This window comes from Notolepis coatsorum, assembly GCF_963971535.1.
Source record: "Notolepis coatsorum genome assembly, chromosome: 8".
Lineage (NCBI taxonomy): Eukaryota > Metazoa > Chordata > Actinopteri > Aulopiformes > Paralepididae > Notolepis > Notolepis coatsorum.
The window spans coordinates 77528986-77553305 of NC_140172.1; positions in this window are offsets into that span (position 1 = coordinate 77528986).

Consider the following 24320-nt stretch of genomic DNA (forward strand, 5'->3'; position numbering starts at 1 on the left):
AGTGCCTCATGGTACCTCTAACATAATGTTTACTTATCCGAATTTTGAAGCCATACTATAATGTGAATTAAACCATTATGTCAATTTCTTAACAAGATAGCACATCAACATCAAGTGCATTCCTGCAAGGACATGACACAGAACCCTGCAGTTCAGGTGACAGCACTTTTCTACTCTACCATCAGATGGGTATAGGCTATACTTATCAGCCTGTAAAAGCTTCAGAGTCCCTGTGAAAATAGGAAAATCCGGCTAAAGGACAAAGCAACTCCTAGCCCTCCGGTTACAAGCGCAGATGGAATGGAGACATGCCAGCTCAGGATATTATTTATAAGCGTCATATGTGTGCCGTATCACAAACTGGACTTGATGGTAGTACGAGAGATGCAATGCCTTCTGTCAGATTTCCCCCTCGATGCAAAGGAACACGTAAGCTCTTTTTTAGTATCCTATACCTCATTGATAGTGGAGCAGAGTCTATAGCAGAGTATATAGCCACGCAGGTCGCATGTATGCTTTACCCAACGCAGTTGTGTTTCCGGGTTCACGTTTTGCGCTCTGATTGGCCACTGACCTACACGCGTACGCCCCCCTCGCTATCGCCTTTGGGGCGTGAGATATGAAGACAGATTTAACTGGGTATAGGAAGAGAGTACCATACAAGCCGCAAATTGACTGCGACAACAACCCAATAATAAACACTCGAAACAGCTATTACCAGACAATTACAACAGCAGTGGTGCCTGCTTCAAATGTCACGTATTATAGGCTATAAGCCCATGTAGATCTATTCGGAATAATAAACATCGCCACCCTCTAGCAAAACATGACACAATGTGATCCTATCTCCGATAGAGCGGCTGGTCGCAGAGACGCGAGTTGAACGAACACATCGGGAGGAGAATGAATGAATGAGAACTTTATTATATTCTCCGAGAATGAATGAACCTGATGTAAACAAGACAAGTCTTTCTCTGGTCTGCATCCCCTTAACAAGTGTGTGTATTGAGCCGTACTGTATTGTACCCATTCTGCAATCTGTTAAATAAAGTTCTCATTCATTCATTCTCCTCCCGATGTGTTCGTTCAACTCGCGTCTCTGCGACCAGCCGCTCTATCGGAGATAGGATCACATTGCGTCATGTTTTGCTAGAGAGTTTCCCATTAATTACCTAGACTGTGGCGGCCCACCACAGTCTAATTAGTCCCGCCACAGTTGTATAATGAACCAACAAAAAAACTAATTTTCAAAAATAATATGTATTTATTTATTATTATAATTTTTTTCAATTTTTTTTAAATATAAAGTTTGCCAATAGGGATGTATCAGTAGTATTGGCAATGGTAGTAGTCATAATAGCAATCCACTATATTTTTTTATTTTCTAAAAAATAAACCAGTTCAACACAGGTAACCACTTTTGCTTAATTTCTTTGATGGCTCAAATGTATGCTCTAGTCCAGGGGTTCCCAAACTTTTCAGGCCGCGACCCCCGAAATAACAGTGTCAGAGAGCCGCGACCGCCACTATTACAGGAGGTAAATTTTTTTTTTTAAATGTATAATTTCTTTTATAAATGGAAATGTATGGTTGAAACATGCAAACGTTCAAACGCACACACACTAATAAGCATTGGAGGCCTTTAACCAGGGCCGGACTGGGGAAATCATTCAGGCCAGGAAATATAGTGCGAAATATAGCCCCAGTCAGGCCACTTTTTAAGCGGGGGTCCCCACCAGGACATTTTGTTACAAAGACTTCATTTCCTGCATTCTGGTGTAGGCATTTTTTTTATTTGTACCATTTAAATGCCAGTGTTTGTGATGGCATCACAAATTATTGTTAAAAAACAGGCTAGCATATAACAACACTGATTTTGATGGATTTTTTGTTTTTTGTAAGGGTCCCGCCTCCACCAATCACATGCGGCTCCCTGTGTGTGTGTGTGTGTGTGTGTGTGTGTGTGTGTGTGTGTGTGTGTGTGTGTGTGTGTGTGTGTGTGTGTGTGTGTGAGCAAGAGTGATAGAGAGAGATGGTTCTCCAACTTGTGTGGGTTGCAGTGAACGATTGTGGTTGTACCCCACCTAGGTTATCTAACTATTGGCCTGGCTTGACTAAGTTCAGTGGCCCCTAGGCGGCTCACGAGCCCCCTAGGGGTCGCAAACCCCACTTTGGGAACCCTTGCTCTAGTCCAGTGGTTCCCAAACCTCTCCTCGAGACACCCCAGCCGTTCCATGTATTTGTTAAATTCCACCACCAGCACACCTGATTCAACTAATAAAGGGCTAGTTAAGTTAAATCAGACTTCATTTCCTGCATTCTGGTGCAGGAATTGTTTTATTTGTACCCTTTAAATGCCAGTGTTTGTGATGACATGACTAAAAAACGTTTTTTGGGATTTTATTATTATAATTTTTTTTTAAATCATCTGTGGGGCCGCAAAATATCATCCAGCGGGCCGCAATTGGCCCGCGGGCCGCGAGTTTGAGACCCCTGGTTTAGAGGGTCTATCACAGTGTTTGTAGGGTTTGTAATCACTCGTTTAGCATTTCAAATATTTTGTATTTTATTTTTTTATTCTTTTTTAAAACAAACATATAAACAAACATGACAACACACGATAAGATATACAAGCATTAATTGTCAGGGCACATCCAATGAGATCACATTTTGGTTAGTTGTTTTATATAAGATATACCCATAATACCTGTTATCTAAAAAAAAAAACCCTACATACATATGCTCAGCTCGAACCCCCCCCCTCCCGGACCCCACCTTGAGAAGTACCTCCACTATCCCTCGCACCTAACCAGACACTACCATTATAAGCTAGCTTTTATTCTCTCCACCACTTCTAACCACATTGACATTTTGGATTCATTGAGACCCAGAATTCTTGCTGTAGATATTTCATGGTAAATTACATCGAGATATGTAAGAAACCAAACTTTACGGCACATTTTTTCCGGTTGAAACCAGCGTGATGCGATCAGCTTTTTGGCTACTGTGATACCCGATAAAACCAATCTCTTTAGCTGTGGATTCACTGCAAACTCAAAAACATCATTCAACAGCAATACCGAGGGGTGTACAGGTATATTCCAAGATACGAGTTTTGATATTTGTTGGGTCACATCTTTCCAGAATGCCTTAACTGGTGAGCAGTCCCAATACATGTGCATAAATGTCCCTTCGTCCCCATTTGTACATTGGGTGCATTTGGAATCTTGTTTGAGCCCCATTCGGCACAGTCTTATAGGAGTCAAGTATGTCCTGTGAATATAGTTAAGATTGATTTGTTGATGATCCGGGTTCCTTGATGTAAGTCGGACATTTGCCCAGGCTCCTTGCCAATCAAAGTCATTTTCCAGGTCTGGTATATCCCTCCTCCAGACAGAGTCAAGTTGGAGGGTTTCATACGAGGACGTTAGTAATTGATGATAAAATTCTGAAACAAAACCTCTCGATGTCTCTCTTGAGTAGAAGAATTTGTGGTATCTGTGGTGTTCAATTGGTCTGTCTAATGGAACACCGTGAGACTTCAAACATAGCTCTAACTGTTTGTGAAAAAGCCATGTGGACTTGGTGAGATTAAATTTTTTGCGTATTTCTTTATCACTACAAAAACCCTGTTTGTTAAAAATATCCCCTAATGAGTGTATGCCTTGCTCTTCCCATATAGGGAATCTTATAGGTCGTTTTCCAATTAATAGAGCATTGTTATTGAATAAGGGAGTATGGTTGTGCCATTCTTGTGGGTTAGGATTTTTTTTTTGTGATTCACGCCATATCCGGATCGCATGAGTAATTATGGGGCCAAATTTTCGTTCACAGTGCTTGATTGGTAGTTTAGTGTATGCTATGTCCTTCAGTCTATGTGGGGCTACTATGTTTTCTTCTATTTTCCTCCAAGATGCTAATGCTTGGGAGTCAAACCATGTTGTCAATGGACTTAATGAGTACGCCTTAAAATATAGGAAAAAATCTGGAAATGCCATGCCACCATCTGCTTTATTTCTCTGTGCGGTGGATCTTTTTATACGTGGTGGTTTGTTATTCCAAATAAATTTGTATGTGGAGGAGTGTAATCTTTTCCAGTAACCCTCTGGAGGGGGTAACGGTAGCATTGAACAGAAGAAGTTGATTTTAGGTAGTACATCCATCTTAACTATTGATATCCGTGCTTGTACTGTGTTCTTAAGTTTTGCCCATCTATCAAGGTCGTCTTTGATTTTGTTTTGGATTTTTGTGTAGTTGTGCTTCACCGTTTGTCTTATGGTAGGGAATATTTCCACTCCCAAGCATCTGAAATGTTTTACCATCGGTATCTGTCCTGGGAGGGTTGTATCTTTTTTTGCAGGGGTGTTAAGTGGAAGGAAAGCCGACTTCGGCCAATTTATCTTAAATCCCGATAAATCACCAAAGTCCTCAATCAACTTGAGCAGATGAGGCAATGTGGTGTTGGGGTTTTTCATGAACAATATTACATCGTCCGCATATAAACAAATTTTTTGTTGTGTGCCCTTGATTACGATAGGTTCTATGGATTGGGATTGTCTTATATATTGTGCTAACGGCTCTAATGATAGATTGAACAGACCGGGACTAAGAGGACAACCCTGTCTGGCAGAGCGTGATACCGGAAATATGCATTTCAAATATTTTAATATTTAAATAAATAAAACTTACATCAACTCCGAGCAGCAGTTTCTCCGTAGGCTCCTTGAAGTACACAATAAGGAGTCTTCTCCGAAGCCTCTGGATCATATCTGGCCAGAACTTCCCTGATCTCCGGGTTGTCCAGTTTCTGGCAGAACTGCAGGATGGTCCGTCCTCTCTGACCCAGGGCATCTTGGATCTTTTGAAGGGCATCGGTGTCTGTCAGGAGGCCAAAGTGGGAGAAAAGCCCCGTCTGAGCGAAGAGAAAAGGCCATTCTTCTTTGAGCTCCACCATCGTTGGTGCAGGCATTTTGTTCAAGAACCGCTGCAGGATGACGTAGGTCCTCTCCATCAGAACTTCTGCTCTCTGCCCCACCCATCCCGTCCTCTGTGTACAGACATACAAATACATGTAATGAGTACCCAAGTAACAACAATTAAATTTGATGTCGCCACCTCTGGGAAATTGAGTGGCAAACCTTTAATTTCATGCTCTCTCATCATTACTCATTCTGAATATTAAGGTGGCCTTTTTGCTTAATGTGGGATGTTTATTCATGTGTCAATTCACCAAAAGTCAAGTAGATTGCATGCCTGAGTAGATGTTCTGCAGATCCCTTCCTGCAGGCTTCCTCTGTCTCCCCATCCGGTATGTCTGCTGGGCCCCACCTCACACACCTATAGGGAATCATAGGTTAACTCAATACTATTGGGGGAAATTATATTTTACAAAATCTATACATAATTTAAACATTCAATCCAAATAACCTAAGTTAGTCTAGCATGGCAGTGCCCCTGTAACCCCTAATTGCTCCCAATGGAGTGTGAATGGAGAGGACACTGGCGCTGTTTTGCCACCCCTACACATACCCGTATTGGTTAACAGGACCTCTCGTCAGTCTGGACTCTCCTGCCACTCCAGTGTGTCGTCTTCCCTCTCTGCGGCGTCTAGCCTTCTTTAAATACAAGGAGACTAACACTAGACAGCAAAAAAAAATTATGATGCTGTTAAATGAGTTCACAATTTGACTGTAGACCCCTCTACCATGAACCTGAAACACAGAACCAATCATTTCACTCATCACTGCAGTGTTGAGCTCAGTGGCGGCCCGTGGGTGCTTCGCCACTAGGGGCGCTATACCAAACATTTTGCAAACATGTACAGTACCACGCAACAGACTCATGGCAAGACGTGAGCGATTCGACTCACGCTCACGGCAATGAATCGGCTCTTATGAACGAGTCGCTCAGCTGTTACTACAACAACACACAACCAGTCAAATAAAGTATAGTCTAGACTCTAATTCACAACTTGAAACACAATATATAAATAGAAAAGTTAGAAACAAAACTCGCTCCGTCTCCAAACACAGGCAGATCTCTCCCTCTCTCCTTCTCTCTCTCACACACAGCGCGACGTGGAATCGATTCGTTACACAATCAGACCTATTATATACCAAGAATAACTTCAGTATGAGTACAGGGCTGTACACATATTTTGCATATTGTTAAACGAGCCAAGGCTAGCTATTAAACTATCGATATGAATAGAAAATTTGGGACCCTGATGTAAACAAGACAAACGTCTTTCTCTGGTCTGCATCCCCTTAACAATTGTGTGTATTGAGCCGTACTGTATTGTACCCATTCTGCAATCTGTTAATAAAGTTCTCATTCATTCATTCATTCAAACATAGACGATATTGAACAAGCCATAATCCACGTATTTTCAATCCAAACGCGAGAGAGAGAGAGAGAGAGAGAGAGAGAGAGAGAGAGAGAGAGAGAGAGAGACTCACTGTTTAGTTGACACGTCCAGGGCAGGAGGGCTTGCCTTGATAAAGTAGTGTATCACTGTTGATGTATTCCAGACCACTGTCCACTGTGTCCAGACTGCATCCGCCATATAGCTTGTTAGCCAAGTGTTAGCTTGTTAGCAGCACCACACAACAGTCACAAGTACTTCATTCCTTTGTCCATTTCCGCTCGAACAGACTGCAAACTACCTGGCGTTCTATCACCATGCTCTAAGACAAACTCTAACCTTAACCAACTTTGAAAGAGTGCCTAAGCTTAACAGTCTAAAGAACTTGCAGTCACGGCACGCTCTAAGACAAACAACCTAGGACCAACCTAGGAATAAGCTAGAATTGGAACATTAGAAATTGGATTCGGCCAATCAGAGATCGTCTCTGTGAAATTCTGCTACGGAAAAAAATACTGGCGTCGGCCAATCAGAGAGCGTCTCCGCGAAATGCGGCTACAGAAATTCTTGACGCTACTGGCTAGACCGCTTCAAATCGCGCCCGGATTCCAACATAATAGTCATATTTCAACGCACAACGCGTTATGCACTGATTGGCTGTGACGGATACAGCGATCAAACTGTGACGCGCACTCAGAGCGCTATCGCGTCTAGCCCGGGCAGAGAAATACAAAAAAAAAAAAAAAAAAAAGAAAACGTGATGTCAGGAAAACGAGTGTTTTTTATTTGAGATAATAACGTTATATTGTGCATTGGAAATACAAACATACTTAAAATGAGTAAATATTATTCATTTTAAACATGTTTATATTATTTATAGGGCTATAAAACAAAAAACTAAAAAGTTTTATTTTCTTCTTCTCTGATTTAACAGCAGCTGGCAGCAGGTGGGTCGGCGCCCTTGCGCGCCTAGTGGCAGAGCCGCCACTGGTTGAGCTTACTTCTGTTCATCACCTATGGGGCATAAGATCTCTCCCTGTGCAAGCTGTGTAAGGATGATGAACCTTCAACCTATTAAAGAAAAGAAAAAAAAAATTAGAATCAGTGAAGCAAATGTGACCTGTGTTTCTGTCCTGTGTGAATAACGGACACAGGAGTCGAGATGGATGCAGCACTTCTCTTTTACTGAGCTGTGAATGGGACACACAACCAGCAGTTTAACATGTTCCACCCGAGTGTTGCATAAAATTTGCGTTTTTAATATCAAACGTATTCAAGTATTAACATCACCAACATGTCACAAAAGCATGTAGAATGTATATTATCATCAATATGTTAGTTTAGCAATAGGTTAAAAGTGCCATTAGATAGATTTAACTTTTCGATTTGCTGAAGTATATTCTGAGAGGGCGACCATTTTGAAAACATTTTACCGTGGGAATTTTTCTGAACTACACTTCCTGGAAGATTATAATGGGATTCAAGGTTCAGAGTTCTGTATAAATTATTTCAATAACTGTTATTATTCGGGATAATAAGCCACAAAAGGTAACGTTTTTGACAAATTTTAAAACGCAGTTAGTTTCTCTTCCCTATTGTTAACATGTAGGAACAATTAGATCTGAAATTAGTTTCAAAACGGTTGCACTGTGGGAGAAATAAAAAAGTACAGTCGATTACAGTAGATATCTGTATTATGCGCGCCTGGTGATACTAAATCCAAATTGAACTTGGGCATTTGAAAGATACTATATGTATATATATATAAATGTGCGAATTGGCTATAATAAGGTATATATATAAGCATATATTCTATAATAATATTTCAAATAGCATTGGTCCGGATGGGAGAATTCAGTACTGTATCTACAGAACCTTCGGTTTTATCATCTTCCCTTTATTAATTTCCTTAGATTTTTTTGTACACATGATCTCAAGAGGGTACTGAACGAGGTCAGTGTCCGTTTTTTTTACTTTGGTCATTATTATCATGGTGTTATTCACTGTCAAAGATGCAAAGAAAAATCATAATTCATATTCTCCTTTGTTTCATCACAATTTACTCATAGCATATTACCAGACACAATATTTATAACACTGGGAATACATTCCCTGAGTTCCATAGATGTTCCTAGATACCAAGAACATGCAAATGGTCCTTGTAGAACTGGAGAAATCTTCCCTTTTACTTGGGTATGTAGGCAAATTTTCGAAAAATTCATGTCAAACAGTACTGGATGAGGTGATTAATCTCAGGTGTACTGCACAGAAAACAATAGTCTATAAACTACGATTATACCCCCCCCCCCCCCCCCCAAAGCACCTTTTAGCAAGCAAGCATATATTGGTATAGCAATGCTACATGTTGTTAGCTACATGCTAATGTGAATGGCTATATCTTGTATAGTATATAGCTCAAATGCTAACGTAATGTGGTAACGTTACCGCTGTGAATGGATGCAAAACGTTATTTAACACATTGCAGAATGGGTACAATGCAATACGGCTCAATACAAACAATTGTTAAGGGGATGCAGTCTGGACTGGGTTCCTTATAACAATAACTTGACAACACATGAGTTTAGTTTAGCTGCAGCTACTGTACATGTTTACTCTGAGCGTCAGGTCAGGAATGCGACAACAGACATCAGTCGATCACAACACTCTTCAACACAGACGATAAAAGTTTGTTACAATCATTTTCATATAACGCTACTTGGGACAGCTCTGGCTTGGGCCTACTACTACAGTTAGCTCCCAACAATAGCCACGTTAGTTAGCCAGCGTCAGCCAGCTACTACCGTTAGCTCCCAACGATACATTTACATTTAGTCATTTAGCTGACGCTTTTATCCAAAGCGACTTACAAGTTCTGTTCATGCATTACTCACGTATTATTGGTCTTAACAATGCAGAGAGACACGAGGATACGGCAATCCAGGAAGTTAGTTGCAGCACAGCGAGGTCCATTCTGGGAGGCGGGGCACAGTCAGGTGTAGTGCGCATTCTGGGAGGCGCCCAGGAAGCTGATACGCTGCACGTGTGAGGTCTGGACAAGTCTGAACATGTTTATATGTCTATAGTGGCCCCAATACGCAGGTGCAGAACGGGTACTGATTGATTGATTGATTGAAAATGTTATTAACAGATTGCAGAATGGGTACAATACAGTATAGCTCAATACACACAATTGTTAAGGGGATGCAGACCAGAGAAAGACTTTCGTCTTGTTTACATCAGGGTCCCCCATTTTCAATTCATCAGGATATATGACATACATCGTCATCATCATTTATTTATTCGTACATGGAATTACCACAGTCCAACAGTACATATTCATATAATTCACCAAATACCATGGCCGAAAGGAACAGGAAGAAGAAAAAATCTTATATATACCTGCCCCTACACACACACAACACACCAATAGACTTATTGTGTAAAACCAAACAGAATATACCCATTTTGCAAAAATGGAAACATCAACACAACCAAATTAAATCAACATAAATAAACCCATTTTGTGTATCTATCAGCAAACTACATATTTCGGTTCATTCATTTACACACACACACACACACACACACACACACACACACACACACACACACACACACACACACACACACACACACACACACACACACACACACACACACACACATGACATACAGATAGACAGTACTGCTACATCTATACATTTATGAAACCGTACATTAGGTGGGGTGGGGGGGGGCTGTACATTGGAGGTGGTTGGGTGGGTGGGGTTGGATAGGTTGGGTATAGGAGGGGTGGGTGGACACTGTACAACTGTACAAGCACATTGGAATATTGACAAAAGCATGTTTGGTAATTTACTGTACATTGGAGGGGGTTGGGTTAGGACATTTACAGGGGCCAGTTTCGAATTGCAGTCTCCCGTATAGGTGTTCTTTGAGAGTGGTTTTGAAAGTGGGTAGTGATTCACATTCCTTTACAGCTTTGGGTAGGGCGTTCCACATTGATGTGGCATAATTGCGAAATGTGTTTAGTCCCTGATTGAGCCGAATCTGGGTACCAGGCCCATTGCAAGTTGCTGTACTCTGTCATCTACTCTAAGCCATCCTAGGTTGTCAAATTGGGCAGGGGTGAGGTGGGTTCTAGGAGTAAGGTCAAGCATGTAGTCTGACCAGTTTGTTTTGAGATGTTTGTGTAGCAGGGTGGATTATCCCTACTTTATGAGAGTAGATGTACACTTTCACCAGGTAGGGGGAACGCAGCATGCAGATCTGAGTCCAACTGAATCCCTGACTTTAGTGCAGGAGTAGAGTGGAGCTTTAGCAGAGGGAGTGGATGGGGCCTATAGGATTTACTAACCTAGGGGTAGTGCGCTGGTCCTTCTTGCCCTCCAGGGCGACTCGCAGTAATTCCCCACACACCCACACTTCTCCTAATACTACCTGCACCCTCCCACACCCGGTGGCAGTAGTGATAGATGATATACTTTCTCCCCAAAGCAGTACCTTTCCTTGCTGATGAGCAGAGACCTGTCCCAATGATGCCTAGGCTCCCCTGTTAGGGAAGTTTAGGCTGCAGAGGACTATGATGGTCCAGTTCTACACTGCCATCATCCAGTCCATCCTCACCCTCTCCATCATCACCTGGTTCCCTGCAGCCACGGTCAGGGACAAGGCCAAGCTGCAGCGGGTGATACGATCAGCGGAGAGTGTGATCGGCTGCTCCCTTCCCTCCCTCGAGTCCCTACATTCCTCCAGGGCCTTGAGGAGGGCGAGGAAGATCATGGCAGACCCCGCCCACCCGGGTCGCGACCTCTTCACCATGCTTTTCACCCTAGCAACCACCTAGAAACACCCTAGCAACCACATATAACACCCTAGCAACCACCTAGAAACACCCTAGCAACCACTTATAACACCCTATTAACCACTTATAACACCCTAGCAACCACCTAGAAACACCCTAGCAACCACCTAGAAACACCCTAGCAACCACTTATAACACCCTAGCAACCACCTAGAAACACCCTAGCAACCACATATAACACCCTAGCAACCACCTATAAACACCCTAGCAACCACTTATACCACCCTAGCAACCACCTAGAAACACCCTAGCAACCACATATAACACCCTAGCAACCACCTAGAAACACCCTAGCAACCACTTATAACACCCTAGCAACCACCTAGAAACAACCTAGCAACCATATATAACACCCTAGCAACCACCTAGAAACACCCTAGCAACCACTTATAACACCCTAGCAACCACCTAGAAACACCCTAGCAACCACTTATAACACCCTAGCAACCACCTAGAAACACCCTAGCAACCACATATAACACCCTAGCAACCACCTAGAAACACCCTATTAACCACTTATAACACCCTAGCAACCACCTAGAAACACCCTAGCAACCACCTAGAAACACCCTAGCAACCACTTATAACACCCTAGCAACCACCTAGAAACACCCTAGCAACCACATATAACACCCTAGCAACCACCTATAAACACCCTAGCAACCACATATAACACCCTAGCAACCACCTAGAAACACCCTAGCAACCACCTAGAAACACTCTAGCAACCACTTATAACACCCTACCAACCACCTAGAAACACCCTAGCAACCACATATAACACCCTAGCAACCACCTATAAACACCCTAGCAACCACATATAACACCCTAGCAACCACCTATAAACACCCTAGCAACCACTTATAACACCCTAGCAACCACCTAGAAACACCCTAGCAACCACATATAACACCCTAGCAACCACCTAGAAACACCCTAGCAACCACTTATAACACCCTAGCAACCACCTAGAAACACCCTAGCAACCACCCATAACACCCTAGCAACCACCTAGAAACACCCTAGCAACCACATAGAAACACCCTAGCAACCACTTATAACAGCCTAGCAACCACCTAGAAACACCCTAGCAACCACCCATAACACCCTAGCAACCACCTAGAAACACCCTAGCAACCACCTAGAAACACCCTAGCAACCACATATAACACCCTAGCAACCACCTAGAAACACCCTAGCAACCACATATAACACCCTAGCAACCACCTAGAAACACCCTAGCAACCACTTATAACACCCTAGCAACCACCTAGAAACACCCTAGCAACCACATATAACACCCTAGCAACCACCTAGAAACACCCTAGCAACCACTTATAACACCCTAGCAACCACCTAGAAACACCCTAGCAACCACATATAACACCCTAGCAACCACTTATAACACCCTAGCAACCACCTAGAAACACCCTAGCAACCACCTAGAAACACCCTAGCAACCACTTATAACACCCTAGCAACCACCTAGAAACACCCTAGCAACCACATATAACACCCTAGCAACCACCTAGAAACACCCTAGCAACCACTTATAACACCCTAGCAACCACCTAGAAACACCCTAGCAACCACCCATAACACCCTAGCAACCACCTAGAAACACCCTAGCAACCACCTAGAAACACCCTAGCAACCACATATAACACCCTAGCAACCACCTAGAAACACCCTAGCAACCACTTATAACACCCTAGCAACCACCTAGAAACACCCTAGCAACCACATATAACACCCTAGCAACCACCTAGAAACACCCTAGCAACCACTTATAACACCCTAGAAACACCCTAGCAACCACATATAACACCCTAGCAACCACCTAGAAACACCCTAGCAACCAGCTATAACACCCTAGCAACCACGTAGAAACACCCTAGCAACCACTTATAACACCTTATTGTGAAATAAGAATAATATAATGTGATATGTTGATATGCTATTGTGAGATTACAACATCTGATGTGATATTACAGAGAAAGACTTTTGTCTTGTTTTTTTTATAAAATTACAATATATTATTGTGAAATAATAAATAAATTATGTGAAATATTCATATGCTACTGTGAGATTACAAAATGTCATGTGATATTACAGAGGATTTTGATTGCAATATTTTATTGTGAAATAATAAATAAATTATGTGAAATATTCATATGCTACTGTGAGATTACAACATCTAATGTGATATTACAGAGGATTTTGATTGCGGTAATTGTGAAATAAGAATAATATAATGTGATATGTTGATATGCTATTGTGAGATTACAACATCTGATGTGATATTACAGAGACAGACTTTCGTCTTGTTTTGTATACAATTACAATATTTTATTGTAAAATAAGAATAATATAATGTGGTAAATTGATATGCTATTGTGAGATTACAACATCTGATGTGATATTACAGAGAAAGACTTTCGTCTTGTTTTGTATAAAATTACAATATTTTATTGTGAAATAAGAATAATATAATGTGATATGTTGATATGCTACTGTGAGATTACAACATCTGATGTGATATTACAGAGGATTTTGATTGCAATATTTTATTGTGAAATAATAAATAAATGTGAAATATTCATATGCTACTGTGAGATTACAACATCTGATGTGATATTACAGAGGATTTTGATTGCGGTATCTTATTGTGAAATAAGAATAATATAATGTGATATGTTGATATGCTATTGTGAGATTACAACATCTGATGTGATATTACAGAGAAAGACTTTCGTCTTGTTTTGTATAAAATTACAATATTTTATTGTGGAATAAGAATAATATAATGTGATAAATTGATATGCTATTGTGAGATTACAACATCTGATGTGATATTACAGAGGATTTTGATTGCAATATTTTATTGTGAAATAATAAATAAATTATGTAAAATATTCATATGCTACTGTGAGATTACAACATCTGATGTGATATTACAGAGGATTTTGATTGCGGTATTTTATTGTGAAATAAGAATAATATAATGTGATATGTTGATATGCTATTGTGAGATTACAACATCTGATGTGATATTACAGAGAAAGACTTTCGTCTTGTTTTGTATAAAATTACAATATTTTATTGTGGAATAAGAATAATATAATGTGATAAATTGATATGCTATTGTGAGATTACAACATCTGATGTGATATTACAGAGGATTTTGATTGCAATATTTTATTGTGAAATAATAAATAAATTATGTAAAATATTCATATGCTACTGTGAGATTACAACATCTGATGTGATATTACAGAGGATTTTGATTGCGGTATTTTATTGTGAAATAAGAATAATATAATGTGATATGTTGATATGCTATTGTGAGATTACAACATCTGATGTGATATTACAGAGAAAGACTTTCGTCTTGTTTTGTATAAAATTACAATATTTTATTGTGGAATAAGAATAATATAATGTGATAAATTGATATGCTATTGTGAGATTACAACATCTGATGTGATATTACAGAGAAAGACTTTCGTCTAGTTTTGTATAAAATTACAATATTTTATTGTGAAATAAGAATAATATAATGTGATATGTTGATATGCTATTGTGAGATTACAACATCTGATGTGATATTACAGAGAAAGACTTTCATCTTGTTTTGTATAAAATTACAATATTTTATTGTGAAATAAGAATAATATAATGTGATATGTTGATATGCTACTGTGAGATCACAACATCTGATGTGATATTACAGAGAAAGGCTTTCGTCTTGTTTTGTATAAAATTACAATATTTTATTGTGAAATAAGAATAATATAATGTGATATGTTGATATGCTACTGTGAGATCACAACATCTGATGTGATATTACAGAGGATTTTGATTGCAATATTTTATTGTGAAATAATAAATAAATTATGTGAAATATTCATATGCTACTGTGAGATTACAACATCTGATGTGATATTACAGAGGATTTTGATTGCGGTATCTTATTGTGAAATAAGAATAATATAATGTGATATGTTGATATGCTATTGTGAGATTACAACATCTGATGTGATATTACAGAGGATTTTGATTGCGGTATTTTATTGTGAAATAAGAATAATATAATGTGAAATCAAAAGATACTGTCTTTTTTACATGTATTTGTTGAGATATTACAGGAGGCCTTAATTACAATATGTTACTGTAAGATAATACTGTTAAATGTTGTGAAATGCTGGTTAATTTTTACAGTGTATAGGACAGAGCCCTGTGGCACACCATTTGTGACATCAAAGACACTGGAGGAGAGATCACCAAATTTCACACACTGTTTTCGGTTTGAGAGGTAATTTGCAAACAAATAGTGGCTTGAGCAGACAGACCAATACCTAACAGGCACTGGCATAAGATATCATGATCGACAGTATCAAACGCTAGAAGAGTGTTTTAACATTATAAATATAAGAGTGTTGTAATCATAATTAGAAGAGTGTTATAACATTATAAATGTTGTAATATCATAATTAGAAGAGTGTGGTAACATTATAAATGTTGTAATATCATAATTAGAAGAGTGTTGTAACATTATACATGGAAGACTGTTGTAACATTATAAATAGAATATCATTGTAAGATTATAAATAGAAGAGTGTTGTAACATTATAAATAGAAGATCATTGTAACATTATAAATAGAAGAGTGTTGTAACATTATAAATAGAAGAGTGTTGTAATCATAATTAGAAGAGTGTTGTAACATTATAAATGTTGTAATATCATAATTAGAAGAGTGTTGTAACATTATAAATAGAAGAGTGTTGTAACAATATAAATAGAAGAGTGTTGTAACATTATAATAGTTGTAACATTATAAATAGAAGAGTGTTGTAACATTATAAACAGAAGAGTGTTGTAACATTATAAATAGAAGAGTTTTGTAACATTATAAACTTCAATATTGATTTGATGAAATCTAATGAACATACAAAAACTAAGGAATTTGTGGATAATATGTTTAGTTTGAGTTTCTATCCCTTAATTGTAAAACCTAGCAGAATAACAAAGGACAGTGCAACACTGATTGACAATATTTTTTACAAATGTAATGGATGAGAAGATAATAAGTGGACTATTAGTGACTATAAGTAAGTGATCATTTGCCTGTCTTTGCTGTGTTTGAAATGAAGAATAAATTAAAAATAAGAACAAATAGGCATTCACACAATTTGGTTAGGAAAAAAATCACCAGAAGCAATACTGGTTCATAAGGCAGACCTTTTGAGTCATGATTGGCAGGAGGTTTATGTAGAGAGGATACCAATGAAGCATACAATGCATTCTTTGGTACATTTTTGTCATATTACGACATTGAAGGAGTGCAGACAAAATCCTAAAAAGAGGGTGAAACCATGGCTAACCAAGGGTTTGGAAAAAGCTTGCACTAAGAAAAATAGGCTCTACAGGGAATGTATCAAACATCGAACAAAGGATAAGGAGGACAAGTACAAAAACTATAAAAACAGATTGACATGTATTATGAGATCACAAAAAAAAAGACTATAATAATTTGTTGCAAATGGATAAAAAGGCTACTTGGGGTGTGCTTAATGACATGAGGACTTTCCATGACATAAGGACTTTCCAACTTTGAAAAAAATGACAATTCATTTATTCAAGGTATAGAGGAAATTGTTAATGAGTTTAATGAGTATTTTTGTAGGCCCTAATTTGGCTAAGGAAATTGACCTCCCTACGGAGGGTGAAACTTATTCTGATTCACCATCAAACAGCAACTCAATGTTCCTTGGTGGTGTTTGTGAGAGTGATGTGCTAGAAGTGGTTAGAAAGTAAAAAAATAAAAAATCCACTGTTAGTAATAATATTGACATGTCAAGTATAAAAGAAGTATTTGACTGTCTCCTCAAACCATTCATATTATGTAACAAATCCTTTTTAACTGGTATTTTTCCTGATGAAATGAAAATGGCCAAGGTGGTTCCAATTTTTTAAAGTGGTGACATACATACTATATCAAATTATAGACCTATATCATTGCTACCTCAAATTTCAATGATACTCAATTTTCTTTTTAAATAGACTTGATGGCTTTATTGAAAAATATGGGTTATTGAGTGACCATCAATATGGTTTTATGAGCAATAGATCAACATCCTTAGCAGTGATAGATTTAGTGGAAAATATAAATCAACAGCAATTAATGAAAAACAACCCTCAAAAGGTGTATTTATTGACTTACGTAAAGCATTTGACACAATTGATCATTCCCTGTTTTACAAAAAATGGAACGGTATGGAATAAGAGGTGTCACTCATCATTGGTTAAGAAGTTATTTAAATAATAGGTTTCAATATGTAAACATTAATAATACAGACAGAATCACATCTTAGAAGAGTAACTTGTGGTGTTTCACAGGGTTCCGTATTGGGACCCAAGTTATTTATACTTTACTTAAATTACATTTTTACAGTATCGAATATTTTGAAAATTGTTACATTTGCTGATGATACTAATTTACGTTGTTCAGCGGAGGACATAAAAGAATGATTGAAAACAGTAGAAAGGGAATCGATAAAGTTAAATAAATGGTTTGATAGGAATAAGTTGTCTTTTAATGAAAACAAAACAAAATGTATGGTATTTCTACCGACTGTGAAATTAAAGTGAATTTAAATGGAACTGAAATTGAAAGAGTATATGAAACAAAATTCTTAGGTGTGATTATAGATCACAAACTCTGTTGGAAGCCACATTGTGACGGATACGTCTGTGCACCGCACCCGCACATGTTAACCGTATTGTTTGTTTAGTTAGTTAATGTTTGTACACGTTTACAGTCATGATACACATACACAATTTCTATTTCACATAATGACACACGACACATAGACTTGCGTACTGATATCATATCCATTCTTTATTATTTGACTTACATGGTTAAGTGCATGCATGTTGTTCATTGTTTGTTTTCTCCAACTCTGCAGCCAGCCATCCCCACTCTGGGCAAACAGAGCAGCTGCGACTGATCAGTCCTAAATGGCCGGATGTGGGTTGTGGAACAAACCATGTCGCGGGAGATGTCGGGGGGGTTTATTGTATTGTAATTTAGTTTCCTTATATGTATTTCCTTATTAATTAAGATTATTAGTTGTGCAGTTTGGTAGTTGTGTTGTGTGTTGTGTGTTTATTGTTTATTAGATTAATTAGAAGTGTAAGATATTATTTAGTAAAATATTAATGATCAATTAGCCCACTTAGATTAATGTATCTGGCCAGGGCCTATATATAGTTTTGAGTTCGTAGTTGTCATTGTCTTTTTTTTATGAGCAGAACTCGATCGAACGGGTCGGTCGCATGAGAGCAGCTTGTTGAGTCAGAGTGAGATTGTTTGATGAAGTTGGCGGTAGGAGCAGGCCATGCCGGTGATTTCTGGGGGGCGGCTGGTGTGGGGAGACTACGGAGACGGAAATTTGGATTGTTCATGTGGGAGGTTGGATGTGGAGAGGTGCGCCGAGTGGCGGCGTCTGCGTCCGTCAGAACTGTGCAGCGAAGGCAGGTGGGGGAGTAGTAATCGGTGGGGGAAGACGGAAAGTATAGCTTTGGAAGAGCAGGAAGAGGGGTACAATCGCAATTGGTGGCCCCGGCCTGTGATGGGCTGTCCAGGGTATTGGGAGGATCGTGATGGTAGTAAATGGTGTGAGATGGGCGAGGAAGATAGCGGTAGGGATAAGAATGGTCATGACGAAGGGAAGGGGACGGGTGAGGCCAGTATGGAGTGTAGTGGGGAAGAGAGTGGGGGAGAGGAGTGGAAAGAGGTGGGGAAGAAGAGTAGGGAAAGTGAGGGGAAGGGGAGTAAGAGGAAGAAAGAGAGGGGAGATAGCTTGAGTGGGTCAGAGGATGAGGGTAGAGGAAAGGGTTTTGTAGGGTTGAATGTAGTGGTGCGATTTGAGGGAGAAGGCGGAGTTAGGGATATAGAGCAGAAACAGCTGTCGAAGCTCATTAAAGCGCAGTTAGGTGAGGTAAGGTACGGGACGGTGTTGGGGGATGGGAACTTGTTTATAGGGTGTGTAAGTGTAGTGCAGGTAGAGAGGGCAAGGGAAATGAAGAGCATTGGAAAAGTGAAGGTCTGTGGAGTAGGGATAGTAGGGGAGAAAAGGGATGGTGGGTGCAAGGGGGTGATTGGTGGAATTCCAATTAAGGTTAGTATGGATCAGCTGTTAGGGGATTTGAGGAGTGACGAACGTAATGGGAAAGTTAAGAGTGTAGAGAGGATGAAGAGAGGGGCAGAGAAGGAGGAGACAGGGACGATAGTCATTCAGTTTGAGGGTGAGGTTAGTCCGAGAGTGGTATTTTTAGGGTATTTGGCATATAGGGTTAGGGAGTTTGTGCCGAATCCGTTGAGGTGTTACAGGTGCCAGGAGTTTGGACATGTAGCTAAGTGGTGTAGGAAGGGACAGAGATGTGGTAGATGTAGTGGGGAGCATAAGTATGGGGAGTGTGAACAGGGAGTGGAGCCGAGATGTTGTAGTTGTGGTGGGAAGCATAGTGTAGCGTATTGGGGTTGTGAGGCGATGAAACTAGAGGTAATGGTCCAGCAGGTGCGAAGGGAAGGTAGAATTTCATATGCGGAGGCAGCTAGGAAGGTAGGACAGGGACAGCAAGACAAGGGACAGGGGTTTAGGGAAGGGCAGTTGGCAGTAAGGATAGTGCAGGAGGATCAGGGAAAGCAAGGTAGGGGGCAGGGTTTTAGGATAGGGCATCGGTCGGTAGAGGAAGTTCAGGCGGAGAAAGAGAGGGTGTTTAGGGAGAAGTTGGATATGGTGGCCTTTGTGGCAGGAGTGGTGAATACAACAGCGACGGTTAGCAGTAGGACAGAGAGGACTAGGTTGATAGTTCTAGCAGCAGTGGGACACTTGGGGATGAAGGGGTTGACAGTGGAGGATGTTATGAGGGAGTTAAACAGGGTGGCTGATCGAGTGGCGTTAGAGAAGGGGGGTGTGAGTGAGAGAGTAGGTCAGAGTCAGGCCACGGGGGGCGAAGTCGTAGAGGGGGAATCAGTCAGGAGGAAGCAGTGTTAGATGCATGCCATTGGACGGTGTGGGGGATGAAGGATTCCAGTAGATGGCGGTAGAGTAGAAGGAGGAGAGAATTTGTGAGAAGATCAATCAGTTAGGCAGCAATACGCCGAAAGGTGTCTAGTCTGCCGGAAATCACACGAAGAAGAAGAAGAAGAAGAAGTTGTCATTGTCTTCCGTTCTGTTCAGGTCTGTTTTTGTCCTGCTGTATTATTTGGACCATTTATGTTATAATTAAATTATGTTTTTGAAATGGGTAAAATAAAACCCTTATTTTTTGCCAAAACTACTGTGTCCTCCTTGTCTGGCTGCTTGGTCCCTGACACACATATACAATATATCAAAGGTAAATTAGCCAAATCTGTTGGCATTCTGTACAATTGTGTTGAGGTCTGGAATGTTTATACAACAAATATAGACCCTATTATTAATCTACAGAAAAGAGCTATTAGAATAATAAACAAAATAAACTGCACATAGACATTTGTAGATATGGTGTACATAAAAACTTTGGAAATAATTGTTCGTGCTAAGAGTAAAAGCCTACCAGTTTGTATTCAATGTCTTTTTTTTTGTTTTTTATTTTTATTGGTCTTTTTCCCCCTCCATTTTCCTCCGATTTTCTCCCATCCAAATGTTAGTCGCATGCCAATTCCCAGTCCCTTCCTGGTCGCTGCGCTTTACCCCCCACAGTCAGATCATTTGGGAGAGTGGAGGCTACCACGTGCTTCCTCCGACACACGTCCAGCCAATCACCGCTTCTTTTCACCTGGCAGCGCGGATTCTCATTGAGAGGGCGTAGCGTGTGGGAGGACCACACTATCCCCCTCACGTCCAATCCGCGCTTAGCAGGCGCCCCGACCGAACTGTAGGAGTCGCTGTTTACAACGACCCGGACCCACCCCGCCAGCTTCTCCCACCCTCTGATACAGCCAATTGTATCAGTGCAGACGGCCAGCCAAGCTGGTGACAACCCCGGAGCTGTGATCTGGATTCGAACAGGCGAACCAAGCTCACAGCTCCGGGGCTGGTGACGAACGCAATCTCCGCTCGACCACCTAACCGCCTTCAATGTCTCTTTTGTAAGATCCTGATCAAACTGGCCAGTATCACGTCTTCGTCTGTTTGGCCCTCCATCCAATTCCTCTGCGTTGTGTCATTTTAATGGTCCTGACGTCTCTGACACTGGCTGATAAGATCCTTATCTCCCCCGTTAGTGCAATCCATAAACCATAATAATTCTCCACCTCCGTAAGAATTCGACACTTCGACACCGTGAAATACCTTATGAGGAGAAGCGTTGTTTTATTGCTATAAACAGAACCTCATAATCAGATGTTATCAGATGTTATCAAATTGTATCGTCCTTGAAGATTCTAATGATCTTTCGGTGTGTCCGTCTATCGTCCTTTTGTTATTCAGTCCAATAGTGTTCAGGCCTGTTTGTTAGCCGAGACCATCCTCGTGGTAGCCGAAGCTAATGCTGATGTGGCATTCTTCCTCCCCCCCCCCCTCTCAATGAGAGGAGAGAGTGTCTTTGTGTGATCTCAGTCCTACTCGCTCTTGGTCAGATTCTAGTCTGAGTCAGATTCTAGTCTGCCCTACACCCGGAAACACCGTTCGACTTATAGATCTTCGCCGTAGCAATGATAGCCCACCCCTTTCTGGTTGTCATGTGCCGCGTTGTCATGACAACTGCGTTAATAACCTTTAACACCATTAAACTTTCATTAAGATGAACCTCTCTCCCTCCTGCTCTGGGCCTACAGTACACTCTAATCTCAGATGTTCTTACAAGGAATGTCAACAAACACCCTCGCTGGCAGTGTATTCAATCCACTGGTCACCGTTCTATCACCGTCTTCCATGCACATTTCGATCACCGTTTTAGCTGTGATACTCTCCCCCCAATCTATACATCACATACATTGAAAAAGCACCCCAAATCCTTCATTCCCCCCTTTGATTCTTAATCAACCTTCAGAATCAACAGACTACTTGGTTTTTCAATTAATTATACACAAAAATAGACTCATAACAATGAGGGCCCCGCCGTCTGCTGTTTTCCTTTTTGTTTTCCATTACCCGCATCACACCCAAACCAGAAAGGATAAACAACGGTCATGGAGGAGAGAGAGAGAGAGAGACAGAGAAAAACACAGATTGCAACTTTTCAGACGACACACCTAAAACCCTTCGGCCCCCCTAATAGGTACCCCACGTCCAAATCAGAGCGCTCCCTTCCCTCTCTTACAGTACACCTCCCATCTTGGGCCGGTCCCGTCTTCTAGGGCAAGGGCCCCTTTCAGTGACGGCTCCTTTCCTGAGCTGGTCCCCCTCCCAGGGCGCGGTCCCCTAGGCAAAAATGTCTCCCCTGGTCTGCTACTGCTCAGTGTCTCTGGCTGTCCTCTCCACATCTGCTCCTCCACCGCCGCCGCCTCCTCTCTCTCGTCGCGGTGCCTGGCCCCTGCGGCTTCCTCCTCCTCCAGTCTGTCTCCTGGTCGTCTCGTCGGTGTCTCCCCCCTTTGAAAGCAGAAACACAACACCGGCAGTCGTCTGTACATTCGACTTCCCTTGTTTTGCTATTAGTCTACCACCTTCTCCACACCTATTATCCATCTTACAGGGCGGTTCCCTGTTTGTTGTCTTCCGGCGTAACACTTGCAGTTTCCGATACCCACTCCGCGCAACTCTTCATCCCAGTTTGACCCCCAGCGCGCGCCAGTTCTTCTGGTGACGTGTCTTCTGAAGACCCTGCCTATCTATTAGGTGTGAGAAGGCCCCACTGGAATTCAAACTCCCTCTTTATTCCATAATTAACCCATTCAAATAACTGCACCATCTTTCTGTGCAATTCTTATTTAATCCATTGTATAATTAAACTCTATATCTAATATTATTATTATAATAATAATCCACTCTCTGTGCTCATTAGATTCACTATTGAATCACTCCCCCACTCCGCCACTAGATGGTAGTACAGGCCTATATCTAAATATTCCCCTATGGGTAATGAAAACTCCCCAGCACTACCCCCCCTCCGCCACTAGGTGGCGACCTAATCCTCCTCGATGGTGTTTTAGTTGACGTGTCACTTCCTGGTTCTTTATCTGTTGTTATCTCCTCGTGGCTCCTTTTTGCGGCCATCTTGTCTCGCTCCTAATGGCTTGTCACGTACGTGGGTTGTTCATTATCATTATTGCCATATATTTTAACACCATGTAACATCAGGGTAATATATTATTTGTGTTGTCTGTTATGTGTGGTGTTGTGTCATCTCCTAATTGCCTGTTTCTATTCACAGATGCCACTCATCTCCCTGATTGGATTGGTTGCATCTGATTGGTGCACCTTTGAACAGGCAGTGGAGATGGGTGGTTAATAGAGTGGAGATGACACACATCGGGGCGCCTCTCTCTGTCAGTTGCCACTGATCAGAGATTTGTGAGGTTGCCATTGATTGACCACTGTGTGTGGATACCTTGTGCTTTGTTGGCCACTGTGTGTGTGGACTTACCAGTAGCCAGATATATATGTATTGTGTTGTGGGCCTTAGAGCCATTTGCTTTCCTGCTTGGAAGTAAGTATATATATATATATATATATCGGAGTGGCTCTGGTACTAAGTATATACTATATCTTATATTATGTTATATCATATGGTATTATATATATATTAGTAGTATTCTCCTATACCTCACTTTGTCTGTTCTCCAATTACCTTTTTCCCTATTTGTTTACATGTTTGTGGGTTGTTTTTTCCCTTTGTTGCCTATAAATATCAGTGGAGGTTTCAAGCCCTACCCTGCATAATAAATATAATTTACTATTTGGATCAACGTCTTGTGTTCACTTTATTACCTGCTCGGGACCTTGCTTAAGGCACTACTGGAGGGGCTGGTTTTCACATACAGCCCGCTCCAGCTTATATTATATATTGTCATTTGACATTACTATGTGACATGGGGGCTCATTTCCGGTCTTTCATGTCCTTGTGACATGGGGGGCTCAATGCCGGTCTGCTGTGTACG